This window comes from Scyliorhinus torazame, chromosome 15 (genome assembly GCF_047496885.1).
Source record: "Scyliorhinus torazame isolate Kashiwa2021f chromosome 15, sScyTor2.1, whole genome shotgun sequence".
In the NCBI taxonomy this organism is placed as follows: domain Eukaryota; kingdom Metazoa; phylum Chordata; class Chondrichthyes; order Carcharhiniformes; family Scyliorhinidae; genus Scyliorhinus; species Scyliorhinus torazame.
Genome location: NC_092721.1, coordinates 93,451,382 through 93,475,376, shown reverse-complemented (window position 1 = coordinate 93,475,376; position 23,995 = coordinate 93,451,382). Strand labels below are relative to the sequence as shown.

The window sequence follows — 23,995 nt, the reverse complement described above, 5'->3', positions numbered from 1 at the left end:
TGGGTGATCCCGAGTCCTTCAATTGCCGAAAGCATAGGCGCCAACATCTCCTTGCGCATCTCCTCGCGCTGCTCCTCGAAGCAGCGCTTGATGAACTCCTGCAGCTCCCCTTTGTCCCTGGTCGCCGCCATTTTGTTTTCTTTCCCTCGCTTCTCCCGTTGCTCCAGTGCCGCTCCTTTGGCCGTTACACTTCTGGTCCGTTTCATAGAAGTTGGAGGGGGACCTCTCTCTTCCCTTCCCCATGGGCTGCGTCAAAAAAAAGTTCCGTTGGGACTCCTCTAACGAGCCCGAAAGTCCGTGGTAGCGGGAGCTGCCGATTCGTGCGGCTTAGCTCCGCAGAGCCGCAACCGGAAGTCGAGAGGGAATCCTTTTGGCAGTGTTCGCTTCAACAGTCTGCCCCAAAAAGTCTATGGAAACTCCTGAAAAAGGTCTGAGAGTCAGTTCCAGACGGGAGCTGCCGAATGAGCGACCTACTCCTCCATGGCCGCCACCGGAAGCCTCGTCCCTGCTTCTTTAATGGCCTTGGTAGATCTTTTCACAGTTGTTCCCTCTGCTGCTAGAATTCACCTTTGATAGAGTCAAGCCAGATTGCAGCTTTAAGCTTGCCCTTCCCCCGCCTGCATGCTGGAAGAGGCCTTTGTCTATTGCTGCAGCTCAAGCCAAATCTTTTACTGTTTCTGCCGGGTCTGGTAGCCAAAAGACATAACATTCCTGGGGGACACTGTCAGGGGAATGCTGCAGTCTTCTTCCCACACCGGAAAATGTCAAACAAATGCCGTGGGGGCCCTGTAAAAGAGCCCAAAAGTCCGTTCCAAGCGGGAGCTACCAAATATGCGACCTAGCTCTGCATAGCCGGACCCGGAAGTCGATTTAAACTGTACCTAAACTGCAATGCCCAAATATTGAATTGAATGGGACTGTGTTTTGCTTCGGGCTGAGAAGGGGAAGAATTTCTGAAATGCGTTCAAGAGAATTTTCTCAGTCAGCTTGTTTCATGTCCTATGAGGAAGGAGGCATTGCTGGAACTAATTGCAGGGAATGAGGTGGAGCAGAGTATGATGAAACAGAAAAATGGGCTTTACAGATGTCAGCTTGATAATACAAGGAAGAATCAGGCTGAATATCAAAAAGTATGGAGAAGGAAAAAATCAAATAAGGTGGGCAAAGAAACAAATAAAAATAGAGTGTTGACTAACATAAACTTGAATCCAAAGATCTTCAATAGGCGTAATAACAATGAAGGGTTGTCAGAAAAGTGATGGGGCTGACTGGGGACCAAAACAGACATCCACCGGTGGAGGCAGAAGGCATAACCGAAAGTACAAAATGAGTACTTTTTAAAATCAGTATTCACCAAGGACGAGGATGTTCCCAAAGTTAACATAAACAAGGAAGCCTTTGAGATACTGAATCAACTGAATAATATAAAAATAAACAAAGTATTAGGAAAGTTGGCTGTACTTAGTGGATGTCACTGGGTCCAGATCAGCAGCATTCTAGGACTGTTGATGAAGGGTATAAATTGCAGAGATGCTGATTACAATCTTTCAGTCCTCCTTAAATACAGGGGCACTGCAGGATTGTAAATATTGCACCCTTGTTCAAAAAAAAGAGAAGACTTTCTCTGGCAGTCATAATAAACCAGTTAGTTTTTCAATGGTTCTCTCAATAAATGATGCCAGACCTGAATATTTACATAATTTTGGTTTTACTTCTACTTTTCTAGTTTAGCTCTTACATATAGATCAGAGGTTTTATCTGATCGCTAATAAATACCACTAAACTTCTGTGTTCTACCACATCCTCTCCCTCCTCTCATTGACTGGCTTGGTTTTCCCAATTCATAGATGTTTCCCAGAATATCTTCAAAAGGGTTCCACTACCATACCCTGCTTTCTCTGTTTTCTCTCTGCTTTCCTTTTTAATATATTGCAGCATACATTGGAGCCTCCTTGACACTAAGCATGCTGCTAAGTTATTACTCTCACCACCCCCCACCACCCCTCTCCCTCCCGTCCCCATCTGACCTTTTAACTTCTCCTACTTCTCTTTTATTCTTTCAGGGAACATGGGTGCCAACATTTTTATTACCTATCCTAATTGCCCTTGATGAGGTGGCGAGCTCGCTTCTTGAACCACTGCAGTCCACGTGGTGTAGATATGTCCATGGTGCTGTTAGCAAAGGAGTGCCAGGACTTTGGCCCATGGACAATGAAGGAACAGCGATACATTTCAAATTCAGTTTGGCGTATGGCTTGGAGTGGAACTTCAAGTGGTGGTACACCCATGCATCTGCTATCCTTGTCCTTCTAGGTGATAGAGGTCAGGGGTTTGGAATGTTCTGCCAAAGATGCCTTCATGAATTGCTGTAGTGCATCTTCCAGATGGCACACAATGTCACCAGTATGAGATTTTGGTGGAGGGATGAGATATTGAAGGGCGTGCCAATCAATCAGGCTGCTTTGTTCTGGATGGTGTCAAGCTTCAGTATTCAATCAGTCTTGAGGGCAGCACGGTAGCACAGCGGGGAGCATTGTTGCTTCACAGCTCCAGGGTCCCAGGTTCGATTCCCGGCTTGGATCACTGTCTGTGTGGAGTCTGCATGTTCTCCCAGTGTCTGTGGGGTTTCCTCCGGGTGCTCCGGTTCTCCTTTCCTATCCTGCTGACTGTGTTTAATCTATAGTTCTTGCCGGCTGCTGCCCCACTTAGACTTTTGCTTAAACTACAGACTTTTGGCAGACTGAAACACCCCTGGTCTAATGGACTAGCCCAGGACTTCCCTTTTAGATTCTGTGGCAGATCCCATGAAGACAGTTTGTTAGACTTGGCAAGCATCCAATCGGTGAATCTGAAATTACGAGCCATCTCCTATTGTTGCTTGTGATTGGTGGAGCCATTCAGAATCTTCCGGAAGAAAAGCATGCCATGTGAAGAATTCCATTTTTGTTCTGAATGCTGAGAGAAGAGATTCAGCCAGAAAGCAGCTGGAAGATGCACTCTCTACCTGCCAGGAAATTTAAAAGGCTGCTAGTCAAACCGTTGAAGGCATTCCTATTTAAAAGACACAGGCAGCAGTCAGAATTGCGAAGGGATCTTCTGGAGTGCAAGGCTGCCAGCAGTTTCTCACCAGGTCTGTGATTATTTAATCCTCTGTCTGACTGGCTGGGAAGAACCCAAACTGAGAATCCTAATTATAATACAGCAGGAATTTCTGCAGAGATCAGGCAAACAGAAAGTCTATAAAATTCTCAGGAATAAAGCTCCAGTAATATCTCCGGGAGACTGAGCCTCCATCTGGTGGTCAGAGGTCAGAATTGCACCGACCTGAATCTCCTGTATGAACCTCCCCAGAAGGTCACGTTCGGACAAGACTGGTGCCTACAGAGGTCACAACCACAGCAGCAAAGATTAATCTCAAACTTTTTCTTTCCATTCTCGTTATTCTAACTCTTTTCCTATCAATTCACCGCGTGCCTCATTGGAGGGTGTGATGCGGTTTGGGGAATAGGTAGATAGTAGATGATAGTTCCAATGATTTCTTTTATATGTTCATCTTTTACTCGTTATAAATAAAGTTTGTCAATGTTTTACTTATAAATCTGGTGTCTGTAACTCATTGGAGCTGTCAGGGGTTAAAGGTCTCAGGAAAGCACAAATTATTGGTTAAATCACTTATGTTGTGACTCCAGGATCTGTGGGAACTAACTGTGCATACGCTCAGGGTGTCGTAACATTATTTCAGGATAAAACCTCTTAAATGCTGGAATATGTGATTTTCCTTTATTTTTTATTTGCTGCCAATTAATTATCTATTGTTGTATGCAATAATTTGAAAACTCAGCAGAGACACTTCCAATGACATTCCAATTAAAGACACCAATGGTGCACTTTAAAGGAGGAAGTACGCTTAAGTACTGGTGTCAAAGCCTTGCAGGATTTCAAATTTGTGTTATTGAGCTTATTTTAGAAGAGGCCAGTGTAAAATGTCAGAAACAGCTATCTATCTGGGGATGCTATTTACTGTTAATAATGGCTTTCATAGTATTTTCAGTGTACACTTTGATCTCCATCATTCACAAAATATATATCTATCGTCTATCCAACATTATTGGAAACATCTTATCAAATGGGACTATTAATACCATGTGGAGGCAAATGACACAGGGGAGGTCACAGCTGCCACATTGTGAGAGGCACTCAAGGCTGTAGTTAAGAAGGGGGTTTATTTCGATTCAGGCGCACAGGGAGAGGGTGGAGCGGGAGAAGAGGGTACGGTTAGTTGATGAGATCTTGAGGATGGATAGGAGGTACTCGGTGGGGGTAGCGGACGGCCGGCTGAAGGAGAGACGGAGGCTCCAGATGGAGTTTGGGTCAGTGTTGACGGGGAAGGCGGTGGGGCAGTTGCAGAAGGTCATAGGGGCAGTGTATGAGTACGGGGAAAACACAAGTAGGATGCTGGCTCATCAGTTGAGGAAGCAGGCAGCGGTATGGGAGAGTGATAGTGAGAAATGAAGGGGCCAAGATGGTGATTGATGTGGAAGGGGTAAATGGGGTATTTGAGGCCTTCTATAGGAGACTTTGAGTTGGTGCCCCCGAGGGGGTAAAGAGGAGATAAGGCAACTCCTGGATGGGTGGAGGAGGGGCGGGCGCAGGGCCTGAAAGCCCAGATTGGGTTGCAGGAGGTGATGGATGGCATGCGGATGATGCAGGCGGGGAAGGCCCCAAGTCTGGATGGGTTCCCAGTGGAGTTTTATAAGAATATTGGGGCGGAGCTGGCGCCACTGCCGGTGAGGGCGTATAATGAGGAGAGGGAAAGGGGGAAACTCCCCCTTAGTCGAAGGCTTTTATCCCCTGGAATTGTAAAAAAGATAAGGACCAAGAGCAGTGTGGGTCACACCGCCCGATATCGTTGTTGAATGCCGATACCAAGTTATTGGCAAAGGTGCTTGTATCATGGATTGAAGACTGCGTGCCAGGGTTGACCGGGGAGGGTCAGAGAGGTTTTGTAAAGGGGAGGCAGTTGTCGGCAAATGTCCGGAGGTTACTCAACATGGCGGGAGGTTGAGGTAGTGGTGGTGATGGGCACAGAGAAAGCTTTTGATCGGATGGAGAGGGCGTATTTGTTTGAGGTGTTGGAGGTTCGGGTTCGGACAGGGGTTTGTGGATTGGGTCCAGTTGCTGTATAAGGCGTCAGTGGTGAGTGTGCGGATGGACCGAGTGAATTTGGATACTTGGGGTTACACAGTGCAATGAGTCAGGAGTACCTGCTCTCTCCGTTGGTTTCCACCTTGGCGATAGAGCCTAGGGGGCAGGAAAGGAGTTTTGGGAAGTGGCCGTTTAGGGTGGTATGGATGAGCTTTAGATACTTCGGTATCCAGGTGGCTCGGAGCTGGGCCCAGCTGCATAGGTTGAACTTGGCCCGATTGGTAGAGGAGATGAAGGGGGATTTTAGGAGGTGGGATGTTTTGCCGTTGTCGCTGGCAGGGCGTGTGCGGACAGTAAAAGTGACGGTGCTGCCCAAGTCTCTAATTGTGTTTCAGAACCTCCCTATATCTTTGTTCCCTTGTTGTTTTTCAGGAACGTTAATGGATTGATCTCAGATTTGTGTGGGTGGGGAAGGCCCCGTGGGTGCGGCAGACTGTTCTGGAGCGGAGGGCAGGTATTGCCGAATTTTATAAATTATTATTGGGCTGCAAACATTGCGATGGTGAGGAAATGGGCCGTGGAGGTCGGTCGGTTTGGGAACAGGTGGAGGCAGAATAATGTAGGGGAATGAACTGGAGGGCTTTCTTGTTGGCGCCTTTGCCGTTATTGGTGACCAGCTATTCCTTTAGTCCAGTGGTGGTGATGGCTTTGAGGCTGTGGGGGCAGTGTAGGCAGAACTTGGGGTTAGAGGAAATGTCGTTGTGGGCGCCTATTTGTGATAACCATAGATTTGTGTTGGCGAGACTGGATGCGAGGTTCCGGGGATGGTGGCAGGTGGGGATTGAGTACTTCAGGGACTTGTTTATAGGGGGCAAATAGGAGTTAGAGGAATTGTTTGAGTTGCCCAAGGGGATTGGGTTTAAGTACCTGCAGTTTCAGGATTTTGTGAGGACAGAGGTGCTTTCTCGGAGTTTCGCCTCTGGTGGAAGATAAGCTCAAGTTGGAGGATGAAATAGGGGAGGGGGTAAGTGTCGGATATTTACAAGGTACTGATGGAATGGGAGGGCGCCCCAGTAGAGGATGTTAAGCGCAAATTTCATAGAATTTACAGTGCAGAAGGAGGCCATTCGGCCCATCGAGTCTGCACCGGCTCTTGGAAAGAGCACCCTACCCAAGCCCACACCACCCTATCCCCATAACCCAGTAACCCCACTCAACCAACACCAAGGGCAATTTTGGACACTAAGGGCAATTTATCATGGCCAATCCACCTAACCTGCACATCTTTGGACTGTGGGAGGAAACCGGAGCACCCGGAGGAAACCCACGCACACACGGGGAGAACGTGCAGACTCCGCACACAGTGACCCAGCCGAGAATCGAACCTGGGACGTGGAGCTGTGACGCAATTGTGCTAACCACTATGCTACCGTGCTGCCTCTCTGACCCTCCCCGGTCAACCCTGGCACACAGTCTTCAATCCATGATACAAGCACCTTCGCCAATAACTTTACATCGGCATTCAATAACGATATCGGGCGGTGTGACCCACACTGCTCTTGGTCCTTATCTTTTTTACAATTCCGGGAGATAAAAGCCTTCGACTAAGGGGGAGTTTCCCCCTTTCCCTCTCCTCATTATACGCCCTCACCAGCAGTGGCGCCAGCTCCGCCCCAATATTCTTATAAAACTCCACTGGGAACCCATCCAGACCTGGGGCCTTCCCCGCCTGCATCGTCCGCATGCCATCCATCACCTCCCGCAACCCAATCTGGGCTTTCAGGCCCTGCGCCCGCCCCTCCTCCACCCATCCAGGAGGTGCCTTATCTCCTCTTTACCCCCTCGGGGGCACCAACTCATAAAGTCTCCTATAGAAGGCCTCAAATACCCCATTTACCCCTTCCACATCAATCACCACCTTGGCCCCTTCATTTCTCACTATCACTCTCCCATACCGCTGCCTGCTTCCTCAACTAATGAGCCAGCATCCTACTTGTGTTTTCCCCGTACTCATACACTTCCCCCCCCCCCCCCCCCCCCTGGCCTTCTGCAGTTGCCCCACCGCCTTCCCCGTCCACACTGACCCAAACTGCTGGGAGCTGGGAAATTATTATTGGGCTGCAAACATTGCGATGGTGAGGAAATGGGTCGTGGTAGAAGGAGTCGAAAGAGGAGGTGGGGGCCGGGACATGGGCTAAGGCTTTGTGGAGGATGAATGCGTCCTCGTCATGTGTGAGGTTAAGCCTCATCCAGGTTGAAGTAGTGCATAGGGTCCACATGCCGGTGACGAGGATGAGCAGGTTTTTGAGGGGGTGGAGGATAGGTATGAGTGGTGCGCAGGGAACCCGCGAATCACGTACACGTTTTGGGCATGTCCAAGATTGAGAGGGTTCTGGCAGGGGTTCTCGGATGTCATGTCTGAGGTCTAAGGGTGAGGATGCCCCCGGGTCCAGGGGTGTCGATATTTGATTTGGTGTGTCGGACAACCTTGGAGTGCAGGGTGGGGAAAGAGAGAGCGAGACAAGAGAGAGAGAGGAGAGAGAGAGGAGAGAGAGGAGAGAGAGAGAGGAGAGAGAGAGAGGAGAGAGAGAGAGAGGAGAGAGAGAGAGAGGAGAGAGAGAGAGGAGAGAGAGAGAGGAGAGAGAGAGGAGAGAGAGAGGAGAGAGAGAGGAGAGAGAGAGGAGAGAGAGAGGGGAGAGAGGGGAGAGAGAGAGGGGAGAGAGAGGGGAGAGAGAGAGGAGAGAGACAAGAGAGACAAGAGAGACAAGAGAGAGAGACAAGAGAGAGAGAGAGACAAGAGAGAGAGACGAGAGAGAGACGAGAGAGAGAGACGAGAGAGAGAGAGAGAAGAGAGACAAGAGAGAAAGAGAGACGAGAGAGACTAGAGAGAGAGACAAGAGAGATGAGAGAAGAGAGGAGAGAGAAGAGAGGAGAGAGAAGAGAGAGAGAGAGAGAGAAGAGAGACAGAGAGAAGAGAGACAGAGAGAAGAGAGACAGAGAGAAGAGAGACAGAGAGAGAGAGAGACAGAGAGAGAGAGAGAGAGAGAGACAGAGAGAGGGAGAGAGACAGAGAGAGGGAGAGAGACAGAGAGAGGGAGAGAGACAGAGAGAGGGAGAGAGACAGAGAGAGGGAGAGAGACAGAGAGAGGGAGAGAGACAGAGAGAGGGAGAGAGACAGAGAGAGGGAGAGAGACAGAGGGAGAGAGACAGAGAGAGGGAGAGAGACAGAGGGAGAGAGACAGAGGGAGAGAGACAGAGGGAGAGAGACAGAGGGAGAGAGACAGAGGGAGAGAGACAGAGGGAGAGAGACAGAGGGAGAGAGACAGAGGGAGAGAGACAGAGGGAGAGAGACAGAGGGAGAGAGACAGAGGGAGAGAGACAGAGGGAGAGAGACAGAGGGAGAGAGACAGAGGGAGAGAGACAGAGGGAGAGAGACAGAGGGAGAGAGACAGAGGGAGAGAGACAGAGGGAGAGAGACAGAGGGAGAGAGACAGAGGGAGAGAGACAGAGGGAGAGAGACAGAGGGAGAGAGACAGAGGGAGAGAGACAGAGGGAGAGAGACAGAGGGAGAGAGACAGAGGGAGAGAGACAGAGGGAGAGAGACAGACAGACATATTAGCCTTTGCCTCTCTGATATCCCGGAGATGGATTTTGTTATGTCGGAGCTGCTGAAGGCAGGGGTGTGGGCGAGTGGCCTGGGAGAATTCCTGTGGCTGGAGAAGATCAAGCTCGCTCTGCGGGCGTCAGTAGAAGGGTTCACTTGGAGGTGGAAACCTTTCATCGATTTCTTCAGGGAGGTTTGAGGAGTCAGCTGGGGGGGGGGGGGGGGGAGCCTTGAATAGAAATATATATTTTTAAAATAGGAACTATTAATGATATCATTTAAAAATATAAACTTAAAATGTCACTAGGAACATCTCGAAACATACCTCATTGCCAACTCGAATCAGCATTATATGCAATCACAGTGCCACACTGAACCATTAAACTGTTCACCTTATTTGGGCACCAGCAGTTTCTCGACTCAGTAAACTGGCTTTATAACAAGTAACTGAATAGCACCAATGGTACATGTTATATACTTTTTAAAAATCAAGGGACGAGCTGAAGTCATATTAATCTGCAGATTAAACATGCTTGTGAATCAGAAGAGAGCAGCTGAGACAGTCTGGAATACAGGATCACTATCTGCATCTTGATGTGTTAAGCAAGTTGGTTCAATGTTGACTGCAACTGGATGCAGCGAAACTAGAAACAGGCTTCTGACAGAGGAGATGGTCCAACACTGTTTTATTGAACTTCCTGATTGCTGTACATAGTCTGCTGTGAGTTGACACTCTATCAATCTAACTGATAACCTCCTACTGGCTTGACCAGACTAACTCTCTACCTCATGGTGATAGTGCTCACTGGCTTGTGCACTCTTACTATCTCAGTAGCTGTGTCCTGTAGAGAGAGGGAGAGTCTTAATGCCCTGTGGGCTTTATAGTGGTAGTGTCCTGTCTGGTGATTGGTTGTTATGTGTCGTGTGTGTTCATTGGTTATCCTGAGTGTCAATCACTGCCTGTCTGCATCTCATTATATACATGAGTGGATATTATGACACACCTCACAGCCTGATATGAACTTAATCCGTTCCCTGCTGCATTACAATTTGTGATAAATCCTGTACATATTGAGAACTGCTACAAACATATATACACACCTCTATGAAATGAGCAGATACAAAGTTAAATGAAAAATAATGAAAGGCGCTATTATTTACAATTAATATAAATCCGATGCATTAAAAACTACTTTTGTTTTTAAGTGCAGAGCGTGATCTGAATCTGTGGTTTCAAAGCTTGTATTTTTTGAGATAGACCGAAAGCGCAAAGAGAAACCAACCCTCTCAATTTCTATTTTTAAAATATTTTTATTCAAATATTTTCAATTTTATACATAAACAATAAAACAATGAAACAACAAGAAAGCCCCTTGGAGCCCCCTCCCTTCCCACCCCAACAGAATAACCCCAACTCCGTCCTCCTTACCTAACAACTAACAGTGATCAGCTCTTTAAGGTACAAAATAAAGGGCTGCCATCTTCGGGAGAACCCCTCAATTGCTCCTCTCACCGTGTAAGTAACATGCTCGAGATAGAGGAACCGCATAAGATTCCTGAGCCATACTGAGGCCGAGTGAGAAGCTGACCTCCATCCCAACAGCAAACGCCTTCAAGCAATCAGCAAGGCGAAGGCCAGGACACCAACCCCGGCCCCAGTCTGCAACTCTGGCAGGTCTGACACCTCAAATATGGCCCCCCAAGGGACAGGGCTTCAGTTCAATTTGCAGGATTGCCGACATGGTGCTGAAGGAGGAAACCCGGAACCCCATGATCTTCGGGCACAACCAGAACATGGGTATATGATTAGCTGGGCCCTTCCCACAACGCTTACACTTATCCTCCTCTCCCACAAACAACCTGCGCATCCAGGATTTGCACTCCTTCAATTGTATCAACCTAACCTCGCATGTGACGATGTTGCATTCACACTCCACAGAGCCTCGCACCACACCCCATTCACCAGCTCCAACTCCCCCTCCCACTTAGCCATCACCCCCACCACAGACACTGCCCCGTCCACCATAATCCTGCAATAAATCCTGACGTCCTCCCCTCCTCCACCCCTGCCAGTGACAAAATCTTCTCCAACATCAAGAAAGGTGGCACCACAGGGAATGACAAAGACCTTTTTCGCGAAATTGCAAACCTGGAGGTATAGAAATCGACCCCCCACAAACAAGTCCCTAATCCCTCCTACCCCACTCTCCTCCCATCCCCTAAACCTAGCATCCATCCTCACCAACACAAACAAGTGGTTCACACAGATCGACACCAGCTTTGATATCGTCCCAAATTTAAAGTACTACCAAAAACTGTCGCCATATCTTCAATGTGAAGACCACCATCAGGTTCTCTGAATACTCCCCAGAGAAAACGGCAGTGAGGCTGTCACTAACACCCTTAACCCCGAGTCCCTACAAGACCCCGACTCCTTCCGCACCCAAACAGCCACTCTAAAACCTTCTCAGCATTTGCCGGCCAATAACATATCAAATTTTCAACACCAAGCTCTCTAGCATCCGGTCTGTCTGAAGGAGAGTCTTCCAAATCCCAGCTACTTTACCTGACCAAATAAGAAAACAAATCAATTTCTCCACACCCCAAAAAAGAATTTTAGCAGAAAAAAATAGCAAATACTGGAACAGAAAGAGGAACCGTAGCAAAACATTCACCTCTACCAACCGAGTCCTGCCCGCCAAGAATAGAGGGAGACTAGCCCACCTCTAAGTCAGCCTTGACCCTGTTCACCAAACACGTAAAATTCAACTTCCGAAGCCAGGCCCAATCTCGAGCTACCTGCACCCCTCGACACCTAAAATGGGAACCCGTTAAGCGGAATGGTAACACCTCCAGATTAGTTCCCCTCCCCAGCAGTGACCAAAAAACATTCACTTTTCCCCCCAATTCAATTCATACCCTGAAAAAGTCCCAAACGCCTCAGCAGCGCCATGATATCACCCAGTGAGGATCGGATCCATCACATACAAAAGATCATCAGCGCACATGGACACTGTTCCACCACAGCCAGCCCCCCACCCCGTGTCATCCCTTTCCACTTATCCGAAACCCTCAGGGCAATGTCCAAAGATCAATTGAAGAGGGGGACATAACGCACCCCAGCCTTGTTTCCCTGTGCAGCTGAAATCCCAAACTAACACTGGCCTTCGATGCCTTGTCTAATAGCCAAACCCACAACAAAGTTGGGCCTTATCCCAAACCGTTCCAACTGCACAAATAAATACCCCCATTCTACCCCATCAAAACACTTCCCGGCATCAAACGCCACAATAACCTCCTGCTCTCTCATTTCTGCCACGTTAAATAATACCACGTTTAAAAGCCGCCTCACATTCGAAGACAACTGTCGACCCTTCAGACCCCACCTGATCCTCCCAATAACCTGAGGGATGCATTCCTCCAATCTCAGGGCTAAAACCTTGGCAACCACATTGAATTTTAAAAATTGGCAGTACGACCCACACTCCACCAGGTCATTGTCCTTTATTAGCAGAAGCGAGATGGACGCTTACATCATTGTTTCTGGAAGAGACCCCCACGCTACCGAATCCTCAAACATCTCCACCAATAATGGCACCAGTTGATCAGCAAACCACTTACAAAATTCAACCCAGAACCCATCCGGCATTACCCCTCTGTCCAGACCTCCTCTATCCCAAATCGCTCCTCCAACCATTCCCAGTCACCTTCCTCCACCTTAGCACACTCCAGCCCTCCAGAAACACCCACATATCAGACTCCTCCCCTGGCGGCTCCGACATGTAGAGGTTCTCGGAAAATACCTCAAAAGCCCTGTTAACTTTGTCCGGCCCGGCACAGACACAAGTCTACCTCCCAAATCTGGGCAATCGCTTAAGAGACTCCCTGATGCATTAACCGGCTGGACAACAGACAACTGGCCTTCTCTCCATATTCGTAGATTACCCCCCCTCGAGTGCTGCAACTGGTGCATCGCCTTATCAGTAGCTGACAGATCAAATTGCACCTGCAACTTCCTTCTACTGGCCAAAAGCTCTGTGGGGTCACAAGTACTGTCCGTCCACCTCCCAAGATCCCGTCCACCAACAATTGGCGCTCTTCTCACCTCCCCATCCACCTGCACCTTATGAGAGATTATCTTTCCTCTCACCACAGCCTTCAGGGCCTCCAACAGCACCAAGGGTGACACCTCCCCATTCTTGTTAAACACCACATCGTCTACAAACTAAATCTAGACAAGAGTGAGTATTTTGTGGTGTCTCGGCCAGGGATGGGGGGGGCTGCCATTCCGTAGAGCAGGGACTCACTTTAGATACCTGGGGGTGCAGGTTGCCCGGGAGTGAGGGGGGCTCCATAGGTACAACATTTCTAGTTTGGTGGGGAGAGTGAAAGCTGATCTGGCAAGATGGAATGGTCTCCCGCTGTCACTGGCGGGTCGGGTACAGGCGGCTAAAATGAACGCGTTGCCTCGATTTCTGTTTATTTTTCAATGCCTGCCAATTTTCCTGCCAACGGCTTTTTTCAGAGAGATTGAGAGAAGGATTACGTCGTTCATATGGGGAGGGAAGGTGGCCAGAGTTAGAAAGGTGCTGCTACTGAGGGGAAGGCAGGCAGGGGGTTTGGGTCTTCCGAACCTGATGTATTACTACTGGGCGGCGAATGTAGAGAAGGTGTGGAGCTGGGTCAGAAGGGTTGATTCCCAGTGGGTCAGAGTGGAGGAGAGTTTGTACAGGGGGTCGGGATTGAGAGCACTAGCAACAGCACCGCTCTCGATAGCCCCGGGGAAATACTCAAGGAGTCCGGTAATAATAGCTTCATTGAGAATTTGGAGGCAGTTTCGCCAACACCAGGTTGGGGGCAGGGTCAAGGGAAATGCCGATTCAGGGGAACCACAGATCTGAGCCAGGGAGGTGGGATGGAAATTTTCGGAAATGGGAGAAGAAGGGGATTAAGACACTGAAAGATTTGTTTCTTTGGGGTCGGTTTGCAGGACTGAAGGAGCTGGAAGCGAAGTATGGGCTGGAGCAGGGAGAAATGTTTCGATACATGCAGGTTCGAGATTTTGCCAGAAAGGAGATACAGGGCTTCCCAGTGGAGCCGTCCTCCACATTGCAGGAGGAGGTGCTGACGACAGGGGGACTGGAGAAGGGGGTAGTGTCAGCGGTTTACGGGGCCATTTTGGAAGCGGAGAAGGCACCACTGGAAGGGATCAAAGCAAAGTGGGAGGAAGAGTTGGGAGAGGATATGGAGGAGGGGTTCTGGTGTGAGGTGCTCCGGAGAGTGAATGCTTCCACCTCGTGCACGTGGTTGGGGCTGATACAGCTGAAGGTGGTATAGAGCACACCTCACGAGGGCAAGGATGAGTCGATTCTTTGAAGATGTGTGTGAACGTTGCGGGGGGTGGCCGCTAATCACCTTCATATGTTTTGGTCCTGTACAAAGCTGGAGAATTACTGGAAGGAGGTTTTTAGGGTAATTTCTAAAGTGGTGCACGTGAAACTGGACCTGGGCCCCTGGGTGGACATATTCGGGGTGTCTGACCAGCCAGGGTTGGAAACGGGTGCGGAGGCAGATGTTGTAGCCTTCACCTCGTTGATCGCCCGTAGGCGGATCCTGATGGGATGGAGAGCAGCCTCTCCACCCTGTGCCCTGGCATGGCAGGGGGGCCTGTTGGAATTCTTGACTCTTGAGAAGGTTAAGTTTGAACTGAGGGGAAGGATGGAGGGGTTCTCCAATTCATGGCCATTATTCATCATGCACTTTCAAGAATTGGATAACATCGAACATTAGATTGGAGGGGTTGATGGTGGCTGTGGGTGATTCCTGGTTCCTTTTTGTCATTTATGTGAACATGCGGGCTAATGTTTGGGGTTTGGGGAGAGGATTGGATTGTTCTTATTGATATGGGGATTGACATATTTGTTACGGATTATTGTTTGTTGTTGGTGGGTGTAAATTTGGGAGAAAATGTGAAGAAGGAGAATAAAAAATATATGTTTTAAACTCCACAGTCATCAATCACCTTAGCCACCTTCACACAAAATCCCAAATCCGCTAACAGCCCCACATCCAAACTCCACGCTAACCGCTGAGTTGGCGCCACCTCCAAAGCCGCATCCACCAAGTGCGAAGCGTGATCTGAAATCATTATTGTGGAATATTCTGCTTTCCTTACTGCTGGCAGCAAAGACTATGAGTACACGTTATGTACTGGAGAGAAAACGGTGCAAAAACCACCACCACCACGGATTCACTGCACCATCTCCTTCACGAATGCTGCCAGTAACTTTGCAATCCTCGAAGGGGCCAACGACTTCGACCGATCCAACTGAAGGTTCAAAACGCAATTCAAATCTCCCCCCACGCCACAAATCAACTGATGTGTATCCATGTCTGGTATGGCAGCCAGTATCCTCTTTATTAACTCTACATCATCCCAATTTGTACCGTTCACACTCGCTAAAACCACTGACTTACCTTTCAATGGACCTTTAGTTATGACATACCTACCGCCTGCTACCCATCTGAAACCAAAATGTTTTATTAGTTAGTATCGCCCCCCCTCCCCCCCCCCCCCCCAGGCCCTGCTATCAAAGCCCGAGTGGAAGACCTGGCTCACTCATCCCGATCCAGCTTGATGGAGGTACCTAATCCTCCTCCCCCATCAACCTCAAACATCAACTCAAAATATTCAGTCGGCCTTGGACCCTCCACCCCCTCAGGTAACCCCACAATCATAAGGTTCTGCTGTCTCAAACTATTCTTTAGGTCTTCGAGCTTACCTCTCAGGCCCTTGTTCTTGTCCTCCATCCTCTGCAGCTCAGCATCTGAGGCCAACTGATCGCTTTGTCACGACAGTGTCTCCTCCACCCCCTTCAGTACTTCATCATGCAACCGCATCATCTCAGAGGTCTTCCCAAAAGCCTCCTTTATCCACTGACTTTTTGAGGGTCCCCAGTATCTCTTTTCCTTGCCTCTCAAAATGCTTGTCGAATTGTCTTTCAAATTCAACAGCCATTACCTCCATCCACTCCAATTGGTGAGGCCCCTCCCAGCGGGCTTGCCTCCGCCACCTTCGGTCCCGGAGGACTCCGACTACCGCTCACACCTTTCTTTCCAATATGCTTTTCTGCGCCTTTTGGCATCCTCACAAAAAGGTTCTCAAATGGAACAAATCTATACACCAATTACCCTCGGGAGCCGGGTGAAAAGATCCAAAAACCAAGGACTCTAGCAGGAGCTACTTTAAGTGCAATCTCCTTCTACAAAAGTCCACTTTCTCAATTGTTAAGGAAACTGAAATTGAAAATCAAAACTGAGGACATTAAAAGTGGTTTGAACATAAAAGGAAACAGAACCATCAACAATACAATAATGATAATTCCAGTGGTGCAGTACAGCCAAGCCAAAGACGACAGAGGTTCTATCCAGAAGCCGAGAATAATCAATACACAGTTGCCGAGTTGCTTCTGTTACTTGAAGAGAACATTGGTGGACCTTTTTTTAATTAGTTCATTGGACGTGGGTGTCTCTGAATGGTCCAGCATTTATTGGTTATTCAGTGGTTATCCAAGATAGTATTTAGTGTTTTGTGGTTTGACTATTGTATAATAAAAGATTCTTCGGTTTAAACTGTGTCATTTTGTGGCTTTATCCTTTTAGTAAATAAGATTATTTAAGAGTTGCTGTTGATCTGAGATCACATGTAGGCCAGATTATTAAAGGATGGCAGATTCCTTCTCTAAAGGACATTAACGAACCAGATGGGTTTTTTTCTGACAATCGATAATGGTTTTCATGCTTTAACTTTTCATTCCAGATTTTTATTGATTCGAACCTGAGTCCCAGAACATTACCCTGGGTCTTTGGATTACTAGTCCATACCACTACGCCACTGCCTCTCCTACGCCATCTAGACTAGAAGGTTGTGAAGAGTTTCTGCAGACATGTACTATTTTAGTGAAGACTATGCCTGTGAAACTCAGGTGGATTGAAGACCTTTGCATAGAGATTGATGACATGCATGCTGATTCAACTGCCAAGCCAATTCATAAGATCTGCCTTAGTTGTATCTGCATTCCATGTGTAATTTATACTTTATAATACACCGCATTTTGACTGTTCATTCACATTTAACTATGTTGACTCTGGATTTTAGCTTATAGATGGTTATCCAAGATAGTATTTAGTGTTTTCTAGGTTTGACTCTTGTATAATAAAAGATTCTTCTGTTTAAACTGTGTCATTTTGTGGCTTTATTTTAGTAAATAACTGGGATTCCGGGTTTAAAAAACCATAAACTTTTGGCACCATGGCAGCGCCCCTGCCAGCTAGCAGTGCCACCTAGGTGCCTTTAGTCTGAGGATGGCACCAGGTGGCACTGCCAGGGTGGCAGGCTGGCACCGCTAGGGTATCCAGGTGGCACCAGCAGTGCCAAGGCACCACCATGCCCAAAAGGCATGCAGTAGGCGGCCTCCAAACCCCTTGGAGACCCCCCCCCCCCCCCACCCAAGTGTTGTTTCGTCTGGTCCCCGTTTGTGGGGATCAGTGCTGAACGACGCTCACCCGAGGTCTCCCAAGGTGAAGGGAATGTATCCCAAAGCCTCAGGTACCTTGGAAATCTGCACATGAGAGCAAGGCTTACTGCCTCATTCTAATATGCAGATTTGCCAAAAAGTGCAGGATTCTTCTTGCAACGTCTCGTGAGAATACGTTGAATCTCGCGAGGTGCTGCGAGCCAGGTGGATGCCAGGAGCGAGATCTCCAGGCTTTCACCGGCCACGCTGCACCGCAGCAAAATGCTTTTCCGGCGCAATGTGACCGGAAGATCACGCCCATAATCAGAAAGCTTATTTTATTTGCAGTAACCAAGTCTTCCTCAAGGACCACAATTTTTCAATTTGTGGTTTTAGAATTTATTGCCACTGCAGTTTTTACTCATATTTCAGAGATATGAGTACTTTGATGCTTTGTCTCCGCTTTGGTTCTCATTACATACATCATCTTGTGATGTTCTGAAAGCGTCTTTGGAAAAGGTGGCGGATTGGAGGTGTGAGGGATTACAAATTAATATTTTCCATTCAAAGACTTTTCAAGAGGCAACTAAATGTGATTTTTGGAGAGTATGTGGGCACAGATCAATTAATAGGCAGAGCTTGTGCGCCTCAGGAAGCTTTTTACATTTCGGCAAACCTTCATGCATTCCTAAGACATTCTAGACAAGAGTTTATTCCACCTCAATAGTCAAATCGTTTGCCACAGCTGAATCAATAACCAGTGCACCTCACCTGTCACTAGATAGATACAGGCAGCATGTTTTCATTGTAACTTTCTAGAATATCGTTTACTCCCAAGGCACAACAAACAGCATCCACAATAGCAGTGTCATGATTAATATACTTTGCTGGGAGTTTAGGCAGATCATTGCTTGGAGCAATGATTCTACTTTGTTTCTACTGAAAAGAGGCAAATCTGGGCAGTAACGGAAGGATGTCCATCAGGACCCATCCCAGGATAGCATGTCAAAATAATGGCAAGTTATTACCTAGAAAAAGCTCTCTCAATTTCTCCATATACTTGTCTGTTGCTTCATCCACAGAGTGTGGGGTTAGTTCTGACATGATTATTCAGAATGGAGATCTTGGAGAGCAGAAAGTTTCAACGTCTTCATGTGCTGTCCAGATTCTTTTAAGGGGATGAGCTGCTTATTACAGGAGCTAAGAAGCTGGTGGCTTCAGTTGCTGTCTAACTACTGGGACTTCAGATCCTGAACAGCAGAGAGTTCAACCACAAGAGGGTCACCAGGTTTCCACCCAACACCAACACGACAATGCAGCTATAGTTCCTCAGTGGCTGTGATTCCTCAATGCCTGGCAAGCCTCAACCAGCATAAAGCAGGCCAGCATGGGGCCTAACCTCCAAGGATCTGGGTAAAGACATTGAAACTCTCAATCCCTCACCTTGTACAATACCTATCCACTTGTTACCAGGATTTTCACAGTACTTTGCATGAACTTTATTTTAAAACTTAAGAGTACCCAATTATTATTTTTTCCAATTAAGGGGCAATTTAGTGTGGCCAATTTACCTACACTGCACATCTTTGGATTGTGAGGGTCAGACACACGCAGACATGGGGAGAACGTGCAAACTCCACACGGACAGCGACCTGGGGCCGGGATCGAAACTGGGCCCTCAGCAACCTAGGCAGCAGTACTTTGTGTGAACAATTTGAGATTCACGTTCCTCTTTCTTGGTGTTAGTATTAAATAGGTTCTCTTGATGGATATTAAATATCCAGCAGTTGTGAACCGAGGCTGCATATTGATCAGTTAATTACACTCAGATATATTAAAGAGTCAGCCAGCACTGGGCTGAGAATAGTGAAGTAATACGTTCAGTAGCAAGCAATAAACTGTTCCCCCCTCCCCCCCAAGGATCTTGCGTTTGTGTCTTCTTCACAATCAGGCTTGGGAATTCCACTGTTACTTGGGGCATTTGTGATATCTGCTCAATGTGGCTGGGCCAAGTGTACTGAATAGGCCAACAGATCCACTCACCAGCTCAAACACACACTTTTTGAACCACACACTGCATCATTCCATACTCACACAGAAAAATCACAAGTGTCCAGAGCCCTCTTGAGATCACGAGTGGGGCTGAATTTAAATGACAAATTAAAATCAATTTGCAAGAGTTGGTATATTTATAGCTGTAAAACACATCTCTCCTCAATAGTTAAAACGGAAATTATCACCACACAACCTTGTGAAAATTAAGTCTCATCTTCAAAGTGAGGCCATTCTCCATTATGTAACACAACAAAGTCCATTGCAAATTGAGACAGAATAAGAATAGACGTAGCAGTCCAAAAGTCACAGAAGACTGTGCATCATTAAGTCCAGCTACCTCATATGCAACCACATACCCCAGCCTATCCATACACTCTTCACACGCTTTTAAATCATAACGGTAAAGCACAAACAAAATGTACCCTATAGGAGGGCTTGCCACAAAAAAAATACAGGCATACATCAAAGCTCAGAAGATTGAACTAGCCAGGTGAAACTGTAAGAGCAGTAAAACCAAAAAAAGCAGGCCTTTTCAAAAATTATATTCTTTATGGGATATGAGCATTTATGGCAAGGTCAGCATTTGTTAAACATCCCCAAGTGCCTTCAAGAAGGTGGTGGCTCACCGCCATCTTGAACTGCAGCAGTCCATCTGGTGTAATACCCAGTTATGGAAGAGCTCCAGTTTTTACAAAATAGTTCCAAATCAGGACAATGTGCAAGTTGGAGAGGAACTTGCCCTGGTCCTTATTATTGGTAAAGATCCAGTTAAGTTGCTGAAGGAGGCTTGGAAAGTTACTGCACTTTATATGATGCACACTGATGCCATTGTGTGCCATTGGTAAAGGGAATTAATGTTTAGGGTAGTGAATGAGGGGTCAATCAAGCAAGTTGTATTGCTTTGGAAGGTGTCAACTTCCTCAAGTATATTTTGAGCTGCACTCACCCATGCAAATGAAGAATATTCCATTATAATAATCTTTATTGTCACAAGTAGGCTTACAGGAACACTGCAATGAAGTTACTGTGAAAAGCCCCTAGTCGCCACATTCCGACACCTGTTCGGATATACTGAGGGAGAATTCAAAATGTTCAAATTCCCTAACAGCACATCTTTCGGGACATGTGGGAGGAAACCGGAGCACCCTGAGGAAACCCACGCAGACACAGGGAGAACGTGCAGACTCCGCACAGACAGTGACCCAACTGGGGAATCGAACCTGGGACCCTGGCGCTGTGAAGCAACAGTGCTAACCACTGTACTACCGTGCCGCTCACCATGCCCGACTTGTGCTTTGTAGCTGGTGGACAGGCCTTGGGGAGTCAGGAGGGAAGTTATTCACTGCAGAATTCCCTGACTCTGTCCTTAGCCTGTAGCCACATTGATTATATAGCTGGACCCGTTTCTGGTGAATGATAATGATGTTGATCGTGGGGAATTCAGCAATGGTAATGCCATTGAATGTCAAGGGTTCGATTCTCTCAGACAGTTACTGCCTGTCACTTGTGTGGCACAAATATTATATGCCACTTATCAACCCAAGCCTGAATGTCGCTTAGGTATTGCTGCATATGGGTCGCTGCATATGGGTCAAGGACTGCTTCAGTATCGGAAGTCAAATGGTGCTGAACATAGGATGTTTGATGATTGCACTACTTCAGGTCAACAAGGTCATTAATGAACAGCTGAAAATGGTTAGTTCTGGACACGAGCTTGTGGAGCCCCTGCAGTGATTTCCTGCGTGGAGATGATTGACCTGCAACAGCCACAAGCCCCTTCCTGTGTGCTTGGCTTTACTGTGAGCAGTGGAAGGCTTTCTCCCAATTCCCATTTACTTCAATTTTGCTTCGAGCTCCTCGATGCTACATTTGGTCAAATGCTACCTTGATGTCAAGGGCAGTCACTCTTAATTCACCTGTTGAATTCAGCTCTATTGTACATGTTTGGACCAATGATGTAATGAGGTCAGCAGCTGAGTGGCCCTGGCATTACCAAAACTAAGCATCATTGAGCAGATTATTGATAAGTGCTTATTGATGAGTAAGTGCTACTTGATGGCACTATCAATAACACCTTCCATCAATTTGCTGCTGATTCAGAGTAGACTGATGAGGCAGGAATTGGCTGGATTGGATTGGTCAACGATGTTTTACATTTTCGGGGTGATGCCAATGTTGTAGCTGTGTGAGAACAATTTGGCTAATGGCACATCTGGATCTGGTGCACAAGGCTTAACTACCACTGCTGGTATATTGCCAGGGCCCAAAGCGAGTTTCAGAGACTTACAGTGCTCAGAGAGAAAACATTTCTCCTCATTGCAGTCTTAAATAGGCGATCCCTTATTTTTGAACTGTGTCCCCTATTTCTAATCTCCCACAAAGGGGAAACATCCTTTTAGCATCCACCATGACAAGTTCTCTTTGGATCTTGCATATTTCAATAAGATCACTTCTCATTCTTCTAAACTCCAATGGATGCAGATCCAGCCAGTCCAACCTTTCTTCATAAGGTGACAGCCCCACCCCAGGTGTCAATCGAGTGAACTTTCTGTAACAGCCATCAACACATTTTTTCTGAAATATGGAGACCAAAATTGTACATAGTACTCCATTTTGGATCGCACCCTTATCATACAAACTGTAGCAAAACTTCCCTGCTTTTATATTCCATTCCCCTTGCAATAAAAGAGAACATTCCATTTGCCTTCCTCATCGCTTGCTGTACCTGCAAACAAATTTTTCGTGATTCATGTACCAGGACACCCAGATTCCTCTGTAGCTCAAAGGTTCGGCAATCTTTCTCTCCATTTAAATAATATGCTGCTCGTCTATTCTTCCTGCCAAAATAGATAAGTTCACATTTTCCCACATTACACTCCATTTGCCAAATGTTTGCCCACTCATCTAACCTATCTATATCCCTTTGCAGATTCCTTATATCCTCTTCAAAAGTTACTTTCCCACCTACCTTTATGTTATTGGCAAATTTCATGACCATACACTTCAAAGAACAAAGAAATGTACAGCACAGGAACAGGCCCTTCGGCCCTCCAAGCCCGTGCCGACCATGCTGCCCGACTAAACTACAATCTTCTACACTTCCTGGGTCCGTATCCTTCTATTCCCATCCTATTCATATATTTGTCAAGATGCCCCTTAAATGTCCCTATCGTCCCTGCTTCCACTACCTCCTCCGGTAGCGAGTTCCAGGCACCCACTACCCTCTGCGTAAAAAACCTGCCTCGTACATCTACTCTAAACCTTGCCCCTCTCACCTTAAACATATGCCCCCTAGTAATTGACTCCTCTACCCTGGGGAAAGGCCTCTGACTATCCACTCTGTCTATGCCCCTCATAATTTTGTATACCTCTATCAGGTCTCCCCTCAACCTCCTTCGTTCCAGTGAGAACAAACAGAGTTTATTCAACCGCTCCTCATAGCTAATGCCCTCCATACCAGGCAACATTCTGGTAAATCTCTTCTGCACCCTCTCTAAAGCCTCGACATCCTTCTGGTAGTGTGGCGACCAGAATTGAACACAATACTCCAAGTGTGGCCTAACTAAGGTTCTATACAGCTGCAACATGACTTGCCAATTCTTATACTCAAGTGATGAATGGCGGGATTGAGTGATGAACGCAGGGATTGGGTGATGAACGCTGAGATTGAGTGATGAATGCCTGGATTGGGTGATGAACGCTGGGATTGAGCGATGAACGCAGGGATTGGGTGATGAACGCTGGGATTGATGAATGAACGCTGGGATTGAGTGATGAACGCTGAGTGATGAATGGCGGGATTGAGTGATGAATGGCGGGATTGAGTGATGAATGGCGGGATTGAGTGATGAACGCAGGGATTGAGTGATGAACGCAGGGATTGAGTGATGAACGCAGGGATTGAGTGATGAACGCAGGGATTGAGTGATGAATGGCGGGATTGAGGGATGAATGCCTGGATTGGGTGATGGATGCTGGGATTGAGTGATGAACGCAGGGATTGAGTGATGAACGCTGAGATTGAGTGATGAACGCAGGGATTGAGGGATGAACGCTGGGATTGAGTGATAAACGTTGGATTGAGTGATGAATGCCAGGGTTGAGTGATGAACGCTGGGATTGAGTGATGAATGCCTGGATTGGGTGATGAACGCTGAGATTGAGTGGTGAACGCAGGGATTGAGTGATGAACGTTGGGGTTGAGTGGTGAACGCAGGGATTGAGTGATAAACGCAGGGATTGAGTGATAAACGCAGGGATTGAGTGATAAACGCAGGGATTGAGTGATGAATGCCGGGATTGAGTGATGAATGCCGGGACTTCATCGATATAAATTGTAATTATTGGAGATCCCAGCACTGATCCCCAAGGCACTCCATTCTTGCCAACCTGAAAATGGCCCATTTAGGTCTACTCTGGTGTCCAGAGAAATTCAATCCTCTATCCATGCCAATATGTTACCCACAACTGCATGAGCTTTTATTAGCACTGTTGCTTCACAGCGCCAGGGACCCGGGTTCAATTCCCGGCCTGGGTCACTGTCTGTGCGGAATCTGCACGTTCTCCCAGTGTCTGCGTTAGTTTCCTCCGGGTGCTCCGGTTTCCTCCAAGTCCTGAAAGGGGAACTGGACATTCTGAATTCTTCCTCAGCATACCCGAACAGGCGCTAGGAGAT

General features: G+C 47.3%; 1 protein-coding gene and 1 long non-coding RNA gene across 5 annotated transcripts in view; one reads left to right on the top strand and one right to left on the bottom strand.

Annotated features, from left to right (window-relative positions):
• The window catches only part of slc36a4 (solute carrier family 36 member 4), a 434,983-nt gene that overhangs the window by 300,393 nt on the left and 110,595 nt on the right, over positions 1-23,995 (bottom strand). The gene's annotated exons all lie outside the window — the stretch shown is intronic.
• Positions 2,917-16,986, top strand: LOC140391418 (uncharacterized). The gene is made up of 3 exons (XR_011935057.1): positions 2,917-3,130; positions 5,578-5,659; positions 16,569-16,986. It is a non-coding gene; the product is annotated as an uncharacterized lncRNA (long non-coding RNA).